General features: G+C 39.7%; 1 long non-coding RNA gene across 1 annotated transcript in view; it reads right to left on the bottom strand.

The window, feature by feature from the left end:
* Positions 1-244: 244 nt before the first annotated feature.
* Positions 245-15,101, bottom strand: part of LOC149195040 (uncharacterized) — a 125,332-nt gene continuing 110,475 nt past the window's right edge. The window contains exons 2-3 of the long non-coding RNA XR_016255134.1: positions 627-702; positions 245-314 (exon numbers count right to left, since the gene is read on the bottom strand). This is a non-coding gene — a long non-coding RNA (uncharacterized LOC149195040). The remainder of the gene's footprint in view (positions 315-626; positions 703-15,101) is intronic.

The following is a 15,101-nucleotide window of genomic DNA, read 5'->3' as shown; positions in this document are numbered from 1 at the left end:
ACATATTATAAAATAAAATGAGATATCCCAATTCAAACATTTTCCTGCGACATGCCAAATGCACACATTTCAAAAATCGTAGAGGGCACTTGTAAGCATCATTATCAATATGAAGTTCCACTGAAGGATTGACCAATCGCTGTAAATGTGATCAAAAACCATAAACAAAATGGTATACACAATCCATAATCATTTTTGTAGATGTATGCCAGATGTTGTTAAGGATGATGTTTGAGTGTCCATACCTGCAATTGGGCACAACAGTCATTGACTGAATCTCATAGTCGATGTCTATGAGAGGAATGAAAGATGTCCTGTAGGTCAATGAAATTGTTTCTTTGAAAACCAAAAAATAATCAGAGAAATATGAAGGATGGGCATTACATTTTCCCAAGAGGTATTTTCTCTTTTCAGATATTTGATCTTGTTATATGGAAACCCATTGAATTCATGATTATGGAAGTGGCTTTCCATGAAAAATAAAATTGTTTTAAGAAGATAAAAGGAAAATGTATGAATTGGTCACAAGTTTATCCAAGGTCTGGTTGATTAGGTAGTGACTATTTGATATGTAATAACTATATAAAGAATTTCTTATAAAAAAAAAACAGTAAAAAACAACTAACCTTTTACAATTGTGCCCCAATGCTGGCTGGAGTGCACTAGTGACCAAACCGGTCAACTAGTCTCAGTTGAATAAACCTATACACATGTGAACCAAAATAGCATTGAGGCTCTAAATGACCTGCAAAATCCAAAAATAATCATACAATAGTCTACAGTCAAATCAAATTCCATAATCATCAAAATCTAGACCCTCTACATTCTCTGCATGGGGCTTCTCTACAACTTGACACGATGGGCTTGAAGGTCAAACAACAATGCCCATATCCTGTGGAACTAAAATCAGTTGCAAGCCTATTTTTAGGTTTTAGGTGGAAGAAGGTGCATCTGTACAAAAATCAAACATGCCAGTTTTGACCAATTTTGACTAGTTCAGGACCAATTCAAACAAAAACCAACCATTTCCAGTTTGAAGGGCCATTTTTGCTCAAAACGCCCAAGAACTAGTCCAACTAGCCAATTTAGCCTATTTAAGTTGAGCCCTAGTTACGTTTTCATGCCCTAGTGAATAAAGGAAGAAGAAAGAAAGTATTAATATTGTAATTAATAATGCTAACAAAGATGATGAGGATTACAACAATGTTGCAAAACAAGATGATTTCATTTTCTGAATGGTTGTGTTCGCTTAGGTGTATCTCTAGGAATGGAGGGCAATATAGGGATTGTCTTGCATGGATAATTTTCTAGAGGAATTAAATGGAATTGGTAGGATTCCTACCTTTATGAGGGTGATGGAAATTTGATGGAGCACCTATGGGTGTTCCAGATATGTAGGATGTAATGTCAAACTAATAATCAAGATTTCATAAGCGATCATCAAGTTTCTGTAAACAGTTTTTTTGTAACACTCAATAGACTTTCTTTTGTTTTTTGACTGTGTGATTGGTGTGTATGGGTGTCTTAACACTGGTAAAAAATGTGTAGTCTTCTCTTCCTATATGTTGTTTCTAAAAATTTATTTCATAACAACTATTTTAACAAGCTCATAAAAAAATATAGGATGTCAACGACAATCTTAAATGATATAAAATATTATGTTTGGCCCAACCAGTCTCAGTTGACTAAACCTAAATTTAAATATTTCTCACTAATTGAAGACACATATGCTGTGAAGTCTACCTAGTTGCATATGCAACATCATGGATCCAAACTGTAGAAAATCTGTGGTAGATTAACCCGATAATGCAATATAAATCAAATCAAAATACTATAACCTACTTCTACTATCAATTTGCAGAAGCTTAAAGATTGATCTAAACAATATAACAAGAAGAAGAAGAATCAATGGTACAATACACATGAAAATACTTTTGGGGAAAGCCTCAGTTAAAAACAATTGTATTATCATACATGGTGGAAATACATAGGAATTATACAAAGCCTTAGCTCTCATAGCTAGCTAGTTCTCAATACAATCCTCACAGATGCTCACAGGCAATCTTGGCTTCTCTCCAACCTTCCTCTTTACCCTCGAACCTTCTATTTCCTTGCGTTGTTCCTTGTGGATGATTCCCAGTTACCAAGTGGAAAACCCTCCTTTAAAACTGCACAATCCTCAAGGATTTATCCTTGACTGCATGCATGAGTTTTCTCCATGAGAAAACACATGCAACTGATAGTACACTATCCTTGAACATTAATCTCAACTGGGTCTTTCTTAGAATAGACATGCATGAGTTTCTGATGAGAGAATCTTCAGTGAACTGGAGTAGCACTAGTTGAGTGCATTAATGCATCAACTGACTGTTAACTCACTATTAGTTCCTCAAATAGTTTGGAACTAATTCAACTTGGCTTAACTCAGTAAACTGAGTTAACTAATTACAACTCAAATATAACTCAATCTTATCTCCTTAATTTAAGGGATAACTCTTGCATGACTTCAGAAAGACTTCTAACTTGAATTTCTCCAACTAATTAATTTAAAATTAATTAATTAATTATTTCCAAGTAGTTGTTAAGACTAAATTCGATTTTAATTCACAATTTAATTCAAGGACAAATTAAATTGGAATATTCTTGTTGCCATATTTCAACACTCCCTCTCAACAAGAAAGGGATTATCTGCCACCCCGATCCTATTTCTATGGAACTCGAATTTACACTTTGACAATGCCTTTGTGAAAATGTCAGCATCTTGCTCCTCTGTCAAAATATACTGCAGCAACATGATCTGTGAAAAGCCACGGGCAACAAATATTGCCTTATGCTTCTCCACACTACCATCAGCAGCTTGCTTTACCTTGTAAAGCCAACAGAAACTCACAATTGACTTGTTCTCTGGTCTCGGAACCATGTCCCAAACACTGTTACGAACTATGGAATCATACTCCTCCACCATAGCATCAACCCAAATGGACTGCTGCACTGCTTCCTCAAAGGAAGATGGCTTGGTCTCAACACATTCCCCAGCAAGGGCCATGTATCTAGTGTACCTCTCAGGTGACCTCCTCTATCTACGCTGAGAAGATGGTGCTCCCACATTCTCTCTCGCATCCTCCAACAATCTGTCAGCTTCTCTTGTGCACTTCCATCCATCTCTGGAAGACTCTAATTGAGTGGATGTCTCCACTCCTAGAACCTTTGCATGTGGCTACTCCACATCAGTCTTAGGCTCCTCCTCCTTAGGAACCAACAGTTCCTCCACAGCCTGTAGTTGGAGCTCCTTCTCAAGGGAAACTCGCATGGCCTTCTGCTCATCAAAATTGAGATCTTTGCGAACCACTCTCCTCCGACTGGTAGGCAGGTACACCCGATAGTTGTGAGGTGTATCAGTGTACCCCACAAGTATCCCAAACTATGATGTCGGCTCAATCTTCTTCTGTGCATCATTTTTCACATGGAAATATACCAATGAGCCAAAGATCCTAAAGTGACCCACATCTGGTCTCTTACCGGAGAAAGCTTCCTCTGGTGTCTTCATCCCAAGTATGCGATGCGGGATTCTATTTTGCAAATAGACCATTGTGTTGCATGCCTCAGCCCACAAGTGAAGTGGTAGGCCTTGGTCATGTAGCATTGCCCGTGCTGCCCCTACAATAGTTATGTTCTTCCTCTTGGCCACCCCATTCTGCTATGGGTTATGAGGTGCCATCAACTCTCGTTTAATTCCTTCCGCTGCACAGAAGTCCTTAAACTCTTGAGAGACATATTCTCCACCGTTTTCGCTTCTCAAGGCCTTGATCTTCTTCCTTGACTCTTTCTCAACCAAAGCTTTGAACTCACAAAACTTTGTGAAAGTTTGGTCCTTCTTCTGCATGAAATAAATCCAACATTTACGAGAATAGTCATCAATGAAAATCACATAATACCTTTGCTTCGCTGTGGATGCTGTCGAGAATGGTCCACACAAATCAGTATGAGCTCGCTCTAAGATAGCCTCTGCTCAACTGTCTCGATCATGAAAGGAAGGCTTGGTGTAATTTCCCAAGGTACAACCTTTGCATGTGTCAACTTGCTCAAGTTTACCTTTGGGAAGTCATGTAGATATCCACTGCATTATCTTCAAAGCCCCATGATGCAAATGGCCCAACCGCCTGTTCCAAAACTCGCCAATGTCTTGGATTTGCACCAATTCTTCTTTCGTACTCAATGTTGCACAATCATCTACCTCTATTTTATAGAGATTCTTCACCCGAATCCCTATCCTCTTGGTCTGACCTGTGTCTATGTGTCTTAGGAACACCTTTCCTTTACTGAAGACAACATTGTAGCCTTTGTCCTCCAGCATCGCGACCAATACCAAGTTCTTCTTCAGTCCAGGCACATACATCACATCTGTCAAGGTGAAAGGAGGTCCATCCACCCTCTTAAAAGCAACCATGCCTACTCCAGAAACATTATACCTTCCGTCATCACCCATCTCTATGCGCATCTTGAGGTCTTTCTCCTCCAAGGCACTGAATAAAATTTATCACTAATCATGTGGAATGAGGCTCCACTATCAAGATACCAGACACAACCCATCATCGATGACACCATGCATGCGATGAGGGTAAAGTCCATTTCGAACTGAGAGGCTAATGCCTCACCTTTCGATCCTTCCGAGGATCCCTTCTTGGACTTATTCAATGGGAAATTAGTCGCATAATGTCCCATCTTGTGACAATTAAAGCATCTTACTTTAGACATGTCACCCTTCTTCCCTCCATGAGAAGAATTCGATTTTAAATTGGAAGCCTTCCCCTTCCCTTTCCTTGCCTTACTTGCTAAGGCCATATTTTCTTCATCATCATTCTTGGATGAAGAACCATCTCGTGTGCTCCTCCTGATCTCCTCCTGCATAAGATCTGACCACAGTCGTTCCCAATCCAACAGTTTCTCCCTTCCATTCACAGAGTCCTGGTAGCTATTCCAACTCTTTGGAAGGCCAAGGAGAGTGAGGCTCACCATATCATCATCGACAGTAGTTATTCCCACACTGCCAAGCTCATCTTTGTAGGTGGTGAGCTTGTTCAGATATGTGGAAATAGTATCACCCTTCTCCATCTTGATTCTTCGAAGCTTATCCCTGAGCGCCAATTTCCTCTGGTCGCTATGTAGAAATTCTTACTGTAGATTACCTGATAATGCAATATACTAAAGAAAAATACTTAATCTACTTCTATAATCAAACTTGCGGAAGCTTAATCAATTTGAGCAAGATCAAACAGAACACATATAACATAGAAGAAGAATCAATACACATGAAACACAGAAAAATACTCTCGGGAAAGCCTCAGCTAAAAAACCCTGCTATCTGTATTATCATACAAGTGGAGATATCTCAGGATTACACAAAGCTTTAGCTCTCACAACTATCCAGCTCTGAGTACAATCCCTCACTGCTGCTCATAGACAGAATACACAACTCATATACCTTTCCTTTGCCCTCCAAGCCTCCTATTTCCTTGCGCGGTTTTCCCTGGGTGTTCCTGCTGTAACCTTGTGTGACATTGATCTCACACACTGCTCGAACACACTGTAAAACTGAGAAAATCTCAAGGAATGAATTCCTTCTGCATGCAAGAGATTTTCTTATAGGAAAATTCTTGCAACTAATAGTACATTGTCCCTGCCTTTAATCTCAACTGGGTCTTTGTTTTAACTAACATGCATGAGTTATTTATGAGAGAATATTCAGTTATCTTGAGTACATTAGTTTCATTCATGCATGCATTAACTGAATGAACTCACAATTAGTTCCTCCAACAGTTTGGAACTAATTTAACTGGACTTAACTCGGTTAACTGAGATAACTAATTACAACTCATCCTTATCTCCTTAATTAAGGGATAATCTCCTCAATCAAAGGAATAACTGTTGCATGACTTTACAAAGACTTCTAGCTTGAATTTCTCCAACTAATTAACTCAATATGAATTAATTAATTATTTTTCAAGCAACTGGTGAGATTAAATTCGAATTTTAATTCTCAATTTTAATTCAAGGACAAATTAAAATTGGAATATTCTTGCTGCCGCATTTCATCACTCCCTCTCAACAAGAAAGGGATTATCTACCACCCCGATCCTGTCTCTATGGAACTCGAATTTACACTTTGACAATGCCTTAGTCAAAATGTCAGCATCTTGCTCCTTGGTTGAAATATATTGCAACAACATGATCCTCCTTGCCACACAGTCCTTGAGATGTTGATACTGAATGTCGATATGCTTGGACTTGTCATTAAATACTAGATTCTCAGAGAGTTTGATACAACTCTGATTATCACAATAGATCATAGTTGGATCCATCCTCTGATCAAACAAACCACCTAGAATTTTTCGCATCCAGATGGCCTCACATGTTGCCTAACTTGCAGCCATGTATTCAGCCTTTGCCAAGCTGAGTGCAATTGACCTCTGTTTCCTGATGTACCAAGAAACTGTTGTTGAGCCAAGGTTGAAAATTCCTCCTGTAATCTACTCCAGTAACCTCACATGTAAAAGCAGGGAGTATTTTTTATACAAATTACCGCAAGTAACTATCCAAATCACAACTCCACATTCCTTATTAACCATTAGATATAATGTTCATTAGAACATAAAGTGAATTGCAATAAAGGACAGTAAGTTGCATAACCATTAACAACCACTGTTGTAGTGTAATAACATAAATTGTCTTATGGACTTTGCAACCATTTCCTGATTTCCTTAGCCATATTACTTAATCACATACTTGGACATTATGATTATCACATCAAATAAAGAATCATCATCATCATCAATCTGACACAAAAGGAAATCACACCATTGAACACCAATATACCCTAGAAACCCCGTAGGGTGAAAACCAACAAACGTTTAATCTTATTATTAAACGCTCGTGAGGGTTTTCACCCCTCACTCAATGGCTTATAAGGGATTCCATCCCTTAACCATTGTTATAAAATCATTACAATGAATTATCATTAAGTTGTCATATAACTAGCTAAAAGCCAATACATTTTCCATGAAACCCTTTACTTACATACCGCCACATGCAACATTCCTTGTGGCATGATTGTTCTAGCAATGTACGATCCCGCAACTCGTACTCATCTGCATGGACCATTAATCCTTTTCCTGCCACAACGTTAAATATAATCTATGCCTTGCGCAAGTAGTCCAACTTTACCTGCCCATGTTATCATTATCAACATTGACATCATGATTACATTTATAAATAATCATATTAACTAGCATTTCCCTTCGCATAAGCACATATTCTTAGAGAACAAAACACTAAGGCATCCCTTTGAAGGGACTAACTAAAACATCAGTTATAATCTTCTTACATGAAAATTTACATAAACTTTATCAAAAGATCTAGTCCTTTAGCTATTACTTTTGATGCATGCGAATATATAAAGCAATCTCACACAACCTGTAGTCTTTTCCCGCATGCGAATATATATCCTTTCTAATGAAAGCTAACACAAATCTCGTGTGCATACACATCTCATTCAACAAGAAACTAAGATAATAGTTATGTTAGCATAAAAGTAATCACATATCATTTTCCTAAAGAAAATGACTCAATAGTTCTTCAATCCATACAAAGAATATATCTCTATAACACATTGACTATACTTTGTGCATCCAATAGCTTATCATAATAGCCCTTCTATTCCCTTCTTTGGAATTCTACCATCATTTCATGTAAACAGTTACATACTTCTTTCTTAAAGGAGGTCATTATAACCCCATTTCTCTATCTTCCTATATGTAAGTTTCTCATGCTTCCCTTTCAAGAAAATATTATAGCTACCCATCTTTATGCTTAAAAATCAAGAAACAATATCCAACTTATCTAGCAAGTTATCTTTTCAAGAGATTAATATTTCCAAGGAAGTTAACATCAATTATTATTTTCAAGAGAGTCAACATAATACTCTCTACGCACGCACCAAATCATATTTCCAATGTCACCATAGCTACCCTTATGTGCATGCAACATGTGTTTTTCCTAACACAATTACTTTTACTTCAATGCACATAATATTTTCATGAAACAAGTAAGGATTCTTGTTCTTATATGAACACTATTCATATGTGTCTTTTAAGGAAAGAATCTCTATCTTTGATTCAAGAGGTCTCTCATAAAGCCATAATTTTCATACATGAAGAATGCACAGTTTTTCTAAAAGAAACTATCTTAATGACTATTATTTATGTGTATATAAAACATATGTTTTCTTCAAGAAAGTTAGTAATGTTTATCTATGTGCCTGGAAGCACACTCTCCCTAAAATGATGGGAATCTAGCTCATTAGCTATTTCTGTCATGTATGCAATTCATAATTATTTCACAAGAAACTTCAGAAATTAGCTAGTATCCCAAAGCATTTAGCACACAAGATTCACATGCAGTCTTTCTAAGAGAAAACTACATATTTACTTAGCTTTTATGTCTGTAGATTCTTTTCACATTCTTCATTGCATACTATTATGTATATATTATATATGTTTGGTATGAAATCTTTCAAAAAGATACCCAAATAAACATGCATATATTTTTCCTTCAAGAAAGTAAGCCAATTACTTATCTTTTCCATGGCAGCCTCCTTGCCTCCATCACCTGTCAGGACTATGTCTTGAAAAGCCTTCAAATATCATATGCACGCTTTGTCTCGTAACACCAGCCACAAACTTGAGTTTTTTTTTAGAGATGTTACACCAGCCAAGTGGGTAACTCATTTCGCAGGTGCCGTCCTCTGCGCTTTTGACATTCGAGCTATGGAATACACCCTTTACCACGAGGAAATGCATGATTCTAAAGAGGCACGGGCCGAACAATCATATTGGGGATTCCGAGCCAGTAACGCAATTAAATGCCGAGACTGCAAATGCGAAGGTTCACTTCCGAGCCCCTGCAATTCCAAACCCTGCAGTTGCTCCACGTTTTCTTCCTTCATTATCTCAATCTGGTGGTGTAGTCATCCTTTTCACCAGTGGTCTACGCCTTTATCCATGTGCAGGTAGTCGGTGTACCCTTCGTTTGTTATGAGCTCAATTCTCACAACCCCGCATTAGCTGCCGATTCACTTTTCAATATCCCTTTTGCACGAAAGAACAAGGATTCATATAAACCAGATCCCCGAATCACATGTTAAAGATTCATTTAATGCACTCCTCCCTCGTATCTTGTTTTCCTTCATCCTCGTTCAGTTTCACAACTACCAAGAATTAGTTAATAACTGATTTGTAACTTGTGATTTTACATTGGGTTATTTATGAGAGGGATATTACACCTCCTGATGTGCTCTTTCGATCTGATGGACTTCGTGCCCAATCTGCATCAGTGAAGCCCTGTAGCTTCACTCTCTCTGTTCGTCTATACCATAATCCATATTGAGATGTGCCTCTGAGGTAACTCAAAACATGCTTTGCCACCTTCCAAAACATCTTGGTAGGCTGAACCATAGCTTGACTCAGCTGGTTCACCGCATAGCACAAATCTGGTCGTGTGTTCACTAAGTACATCAATGAACCCATAAGCTGCCTGTACACAATAGCTTCTACTACTTCTCCTGAAGTAGCATCCTCCTTCCTCCAGTTACCTGCTAGAGGAGTCTACATGGGCTTGCACTTCTCCATGTGGAATCTCCTGAGTATCTCATTGGCATACTTGCCTTGAGACAAAAACAACTCCCCATCCTTCTGCCACACTTCCATGCCAAGGAAGTAGTGCATGAGACCCATGTATTTCATCTCAAATTCTCTTGCAAGGTCCTCCTTGCAAGACATGATCAACTGATCATCACCTGTCAATATGAGATCATCAACATAAAGAACAATGATCAACTGCTTACCTTCCACCATGATGTGGTATAGGTTCGCATCTGCTTCACTCTTTGTGAAGCCCAACCCGGTGAAGTAGTTGTCGATCCTGGTGTACCAAGCACGAGGTGCTTGCTTCAGCCCATACAAAGCTCTCTTGAGTTGGCACACATGCGACTCACGATTGAAGGTCTCAAAACCTTCCGACTGCTCTATGTACAACTCCTCCTCAATATTGCCATTGAGGAATGCAGTCTTCACATCCATATGACGGATCTTCCAACCCATCTGTGCTGATAGTGCCAACATCGATCTGATAGATGAGTACCTTGAGACAGGAGCAAAAGTCTCATCATAGTCTATCCCCTTGACCTGTGAGAAACCACGGGCAACAAGTTTTGCCTTATGTTTCTCCACACTACCATCAACAGCTTGCTTTACCTTGTAAAGCCAATGGGAACTCGCAACTGAATTGTTCTCCGGTCTTGGAACCACATCCCAAACACTATTCCGAACTATGGAGTCATACTCCTCCACCATAACATCAACCCAAATCGGCTGTTGCACTGCTTCCTCAAAGGAATATGGCTCAGTCTCAATACATTCCCCAACAAGGGCCATGTATCCAGTGTACCTATCAAGTGACCTCCTCTGTCTGCACTGAGACGATGGTTCTCCAACATTCTCTCTCACATCCGACAACAATTTGTCAGCTTCTCTTGAACGCTTCTACCCAACTCTGGAAGACTCTGCTTGAGTGGATGCCTCCACTCCTGGAACCTCTGCATGCGGCTACTCCACATCAGTCTGAAGCTCCCCCTCCTTAGGAACCAAAAGTTCTTCCACAACCTATAGTTGGAGCTCCCTCTCAAGGGAAACTTGCATGGCCTTCTACTCATCAAACTTTAGATCTTTGCGTACCACTGTCCTCCGACTGGTAGGCAAGTACACCTGATAGTTGTGAGGTGTATCAGTATACCCCACAAGTATCCCCAACTCAGCTATGGGCTCAATTTTCTTCTGGGCATCCTTGATCACATGGAAAAATACCGATGAGCCAAAGATCCTAAAGTGACTCACATCTGGTCTCTTCCCAGAAAAAGCTTCTTCTGGTGTCTTCATCCCAAGTATGCAATGTGGGCTTCTATTATGAAAATAGACCACTATGTTGCATGCCTCAATCCACAAATGAAGTGGTAGGCCTTTGTCATGCAGCATTGCCCGAGCTGCCCCCACAATCGTTGTGTTCTTCCTCTCGGCCACCCCATTCTGTTGTGGGTTATGAGGTGCTGCCAATTCTTGTTTAATTCCTTCTGCTGCACAGAAGTCCTTAAACTCTTGAGAGACATACTCTCCACCATTGTCGCTATTAATCTAAGTTGTCATTGATATCAATATGGCAATATTCTGGACAATAAACAATGATGTGAAGACAAGTAGAGCAGATCCATGAAGAAACAGGACCAAGAAGCCAAGGAGAAGCAGAGAAGATCCATGAAGAAACAGGAGCAAGAAGCCAAGGAGCAAAGCCATCAGGGAAGCCATCAGAAGAGGAACATGCATCAGAGGAGAAGCCAGCGGAAGAGCAGTTAACAGAGGAGCCATATTGTTCATTAGAAGGAACAAAGAGGAACATGCATGAGGGGGAGAAGCCAGTAGAAGCACAGTTAACAGAGGAGCCATATCATGCGATATCGGAGGAATATCAGAGAAGAGCTATTGGAGCAGTGCATCGGAAGCCATTGCGGAGTCATATCAGACCAGAAAAGAACAGAGGAGTATATATCAGGTTAAAGTATATAACCACATATATCGGGTTAAAGTCAAAGTGAATGCACGTGGTTATATTCCAAAAGGCGAATTTGTAATAGTGGTAGTGGTTTTCGGGTGGACGCTAGGCAGTAAGTGGTATTTAGAGGAGAGCATCTGATTCCATTCAATGGGCGACACATAGCACTCGGGTGGAGAGAGAAAACCACTTTTTCGAGTGGTTATTTTCCTTGCAAATTTCTCACCCGAAATTCATGCAGGCCGTTGGATCCAGCGCGGGTTGATCAATGGTGAAGGACCAACAGACGGTTCTCGGTTGATCGGGTTAAGTGTTGACCATCGGATCGTGAGTAGATCAACGATGGAGGATCGCTAAGGAATACTGTGAAAAATCATTATCAACGGCTTTATCACGTTATTATGTTTCACATTGAATCCCTTGACTGCGATACGTATTACAGATCCATAACAATATGCTCTATTGTAATATCGCATCCACAACAATCGCAAGTCTTAACAATGTAAACTTTGAAACGGGAACTGATACTGTTACCCGTTTCGTAGAGATAGCAAAAGAGTGACCCGATTTTGAAAAGGGGGGATGCAGAACACACATATTTTTTTAGAGCATAGTTTTTGGCACTTTAAATTTTTTTATGTACATTACGTTTTAGAATGTTAGTAATATGCATGCTGATTTTAAAAAGTGGTGATTTTGCATCAGGCCCTTTTTTTAAAAAGACCTATTTTTTTACTTTAAATTTTCTAATGTATGAAATGTAAATAATTATTTTCTAAATTTAACAAATTTTGACACTTTAAATTTTTTATGTCAAACTTTTTATATAAAAAAAAACAAATATATAAAAAATGCACAAAAAAAAACATAAAATATATATATATATATATATATATATATATATATATATATATCCGTGTGTGTGTGTAAACCATAAAAAAAGTTGGCAAAAAAAACAAAAAAAATAAATAAAAAAACTATAAAATTAAGTAACTAAAAATAGAAAATTTTTAAAAAGCATTAACAAAAAACTACAAAAAAAAAATAAAAAATAAAAAACAAACTAGATTAAAAAAAAAGAAAAGAAAAAAAAAAAGCCAATAAAAATCTAAAAAACTATTAAAATCAAGATTAAAAACATTAAAAAAAAATATACTCAAACTAAAAAAAAAAAAAACCAAAAAACAATTAAAATTATATATATATATATATATATATATATATATACATTTAAAAAAAGAACCCCTAAAAACATTTTAAATTTAATATATATATATATATATATATATATATATATATATATATATGAAAAAAAGAAAACACATATATTTTCAATTTTAAAAAAATAAAAAACATTTAAAACTTTAAAAAACATATATTTACGATTAAAAAATTAAAAAATATATCTGCACGCAGCTTCGCCACCCAAGGCCACACCCCCACGGGCGACCAGGAGGTGGCTATCCGATTCTCGGAATCGGATAACCACCGCTCGACTGCCTGTGGGGGTGGCTATCCGATTCTTGAAATTGGATAACCACCGCGCAACCACCCCCACGGGCAGCCGAGCGGTAGCCATCTAATTCTGAGAATCAGATAGCCACCGCCCAGCCACGCCCACGTGTGGCTAGGTGGTGGCTGGCAACCGGGCGATGACTATTCGATTCCGAGAATTGGATAGCCAACTCCACGGGCATCCAGGCGATGGCTATTCGATTCCTAGAATTGGATAGCCACCCCCAAGGACGGTCGGGCGATGGCTATTTGATTCTGAGAATCGGATAACCACCGCCACCGGCGGTCAGGCGGTGGCTTTCCGATTCTTGGAATTGGATAACCACCCCCTGACTGCCCTTGAGGTGGATATCCAATTCTGAGAATCAGATAACCACCACCCAGCGACCCCCAGAGGCGGTTGAGTGGTGGCTATGGAATCAAATAGCCACTTCCCGGCCACCCCCACGGGCTGCTGGGCAGTGGCTATCCGATTCTTCGAATCAAATAGCCACCGCCCGGCCGCTCGTGGGGGCGGTGGCCAATAAAATTGTTTTTTTTTTAAATAAAAAATAAATTTTGTTTTTTTTTAAACACAATAAACATATTTAAAAAAATATATTTTTTTTATTTGAAAAAACAATTTTATCGGCCACCACCCCCATGAGCGGTCGGGTGGTGGCTATTTGATTCCGAGAATCCAATAGCCACTTCCCGGCCACCCCCACGGGTGGTTCGGCGGTGGCTATCTGATTCTCGGAATCAAATAGCCACCACTCAGCCGCCTGTGAGGGTGGCTGGGTGGTGGTTATCTGATTCTCAGAATCAAATAGCCACCACCCATGGGCGGCCGAGCGGTGGCTATCCGATTCTGAGAATCAAATAACCACCACCCGGCCACCCCCACAGGCGGTTGAGTGGTGGCTATCTGATTCTGAGAATCAGATAGCCACCGCCCAACCGCCCATGGGGGGTTGTAAGGACCTACGGTCCGGATGACTCCCTCTATGCGAAGTGTGAGCAACTATGACCAAAATGCGTGAAGTTACATGGGAAAAATGTGCATAGGTGGATGAGCAATGGTTGATATATAGCGTGGGGATGAGTTACAACACCCACGGGCTGACCTCACATGAACAGAAATTCAGGCAAAAGGTTGGATGGCTGACCTTGTGAATTGGCATAGTGTGAGGGTGTGGTTCACGCGGTGGACGAGTCGGCTGGGTAGCTCGACTCGCCCAACCGCCCGTATAAGTATAGCGATGTGTTGGAGCGAAAGACAATCAATTTGAATGCAATTCATTCAATCATCAAGAAGGAGGTGCGAAGTGTTAAGGCGCCGCAACAAGGAGGCGTAGTTCTTATGCGCCTGCTCTTGGGCAGCGCTACATGGTGAAGGCACACAGTCTTGGTTATTGGGTGAAGGCATGGGCGTGGGTCGTACGAAGGCGCCCGCCCATCGTTCGGAGGATACATAGGTGGAGCCTTGGGTGAAGGCGCCCGCCCGTCGTGCAAGGGTGAACGTGGTGAAGTCTCGGGTGAGGTAGCCGATATTGGTTGGCATTTCGGTTGAAGGCTCGGGTAGGCACAGTGCGTGAGAGTGCCCGCCCGTCGGGTGAACAAAGACACGACATGAAGTTTGGTTGAGGAGTGCGGTTGGCGGTCCGTGTGAGGGCACGCCTGCCCAACTCGGGCAAGGAACTTGGTTGGCTACATGGAGGTGTTGCCTGTTGTAAAATTGGCTAAGTATGAAACTTGGTGTTTCCCAAGTATACTTGTAAATATTGTAAAGTTGTATAATATATTGAAATTGGGCAGACTCATTGTTCAGGGAGTTGCCCCTCCCTTTATACTGTGCAATTGTGTTCTTCATGTATAATTGTTGTGGATAATGAATGTGTATGGGTGTTCATTAGTATAAAGGAACAATAATAATACTTGGTTGAGAAAAA

The sequence above is a fragment of the Pinus tabuliformis genome, chromosome 2_2 (assembly GCF_031772625.1).
Source record: "Pinus tabuliformis cultivar Carrire ecotype Pingquan chromosome 2_2, CPIR1, whole genome shotgun sequence".
Classification (NCBI taxonomy): Eukaryota; Viridiplantae; Streptophyta; class Pinopsida; order Pinales; family Pinaceae; genus Pinus; species Pinus tabuliformis.
The sequence above is the reverse complement of the archived record's forward strand: the minus strand, read 5'-3'. Positions and strand labels throughout refer to the sequence as shown.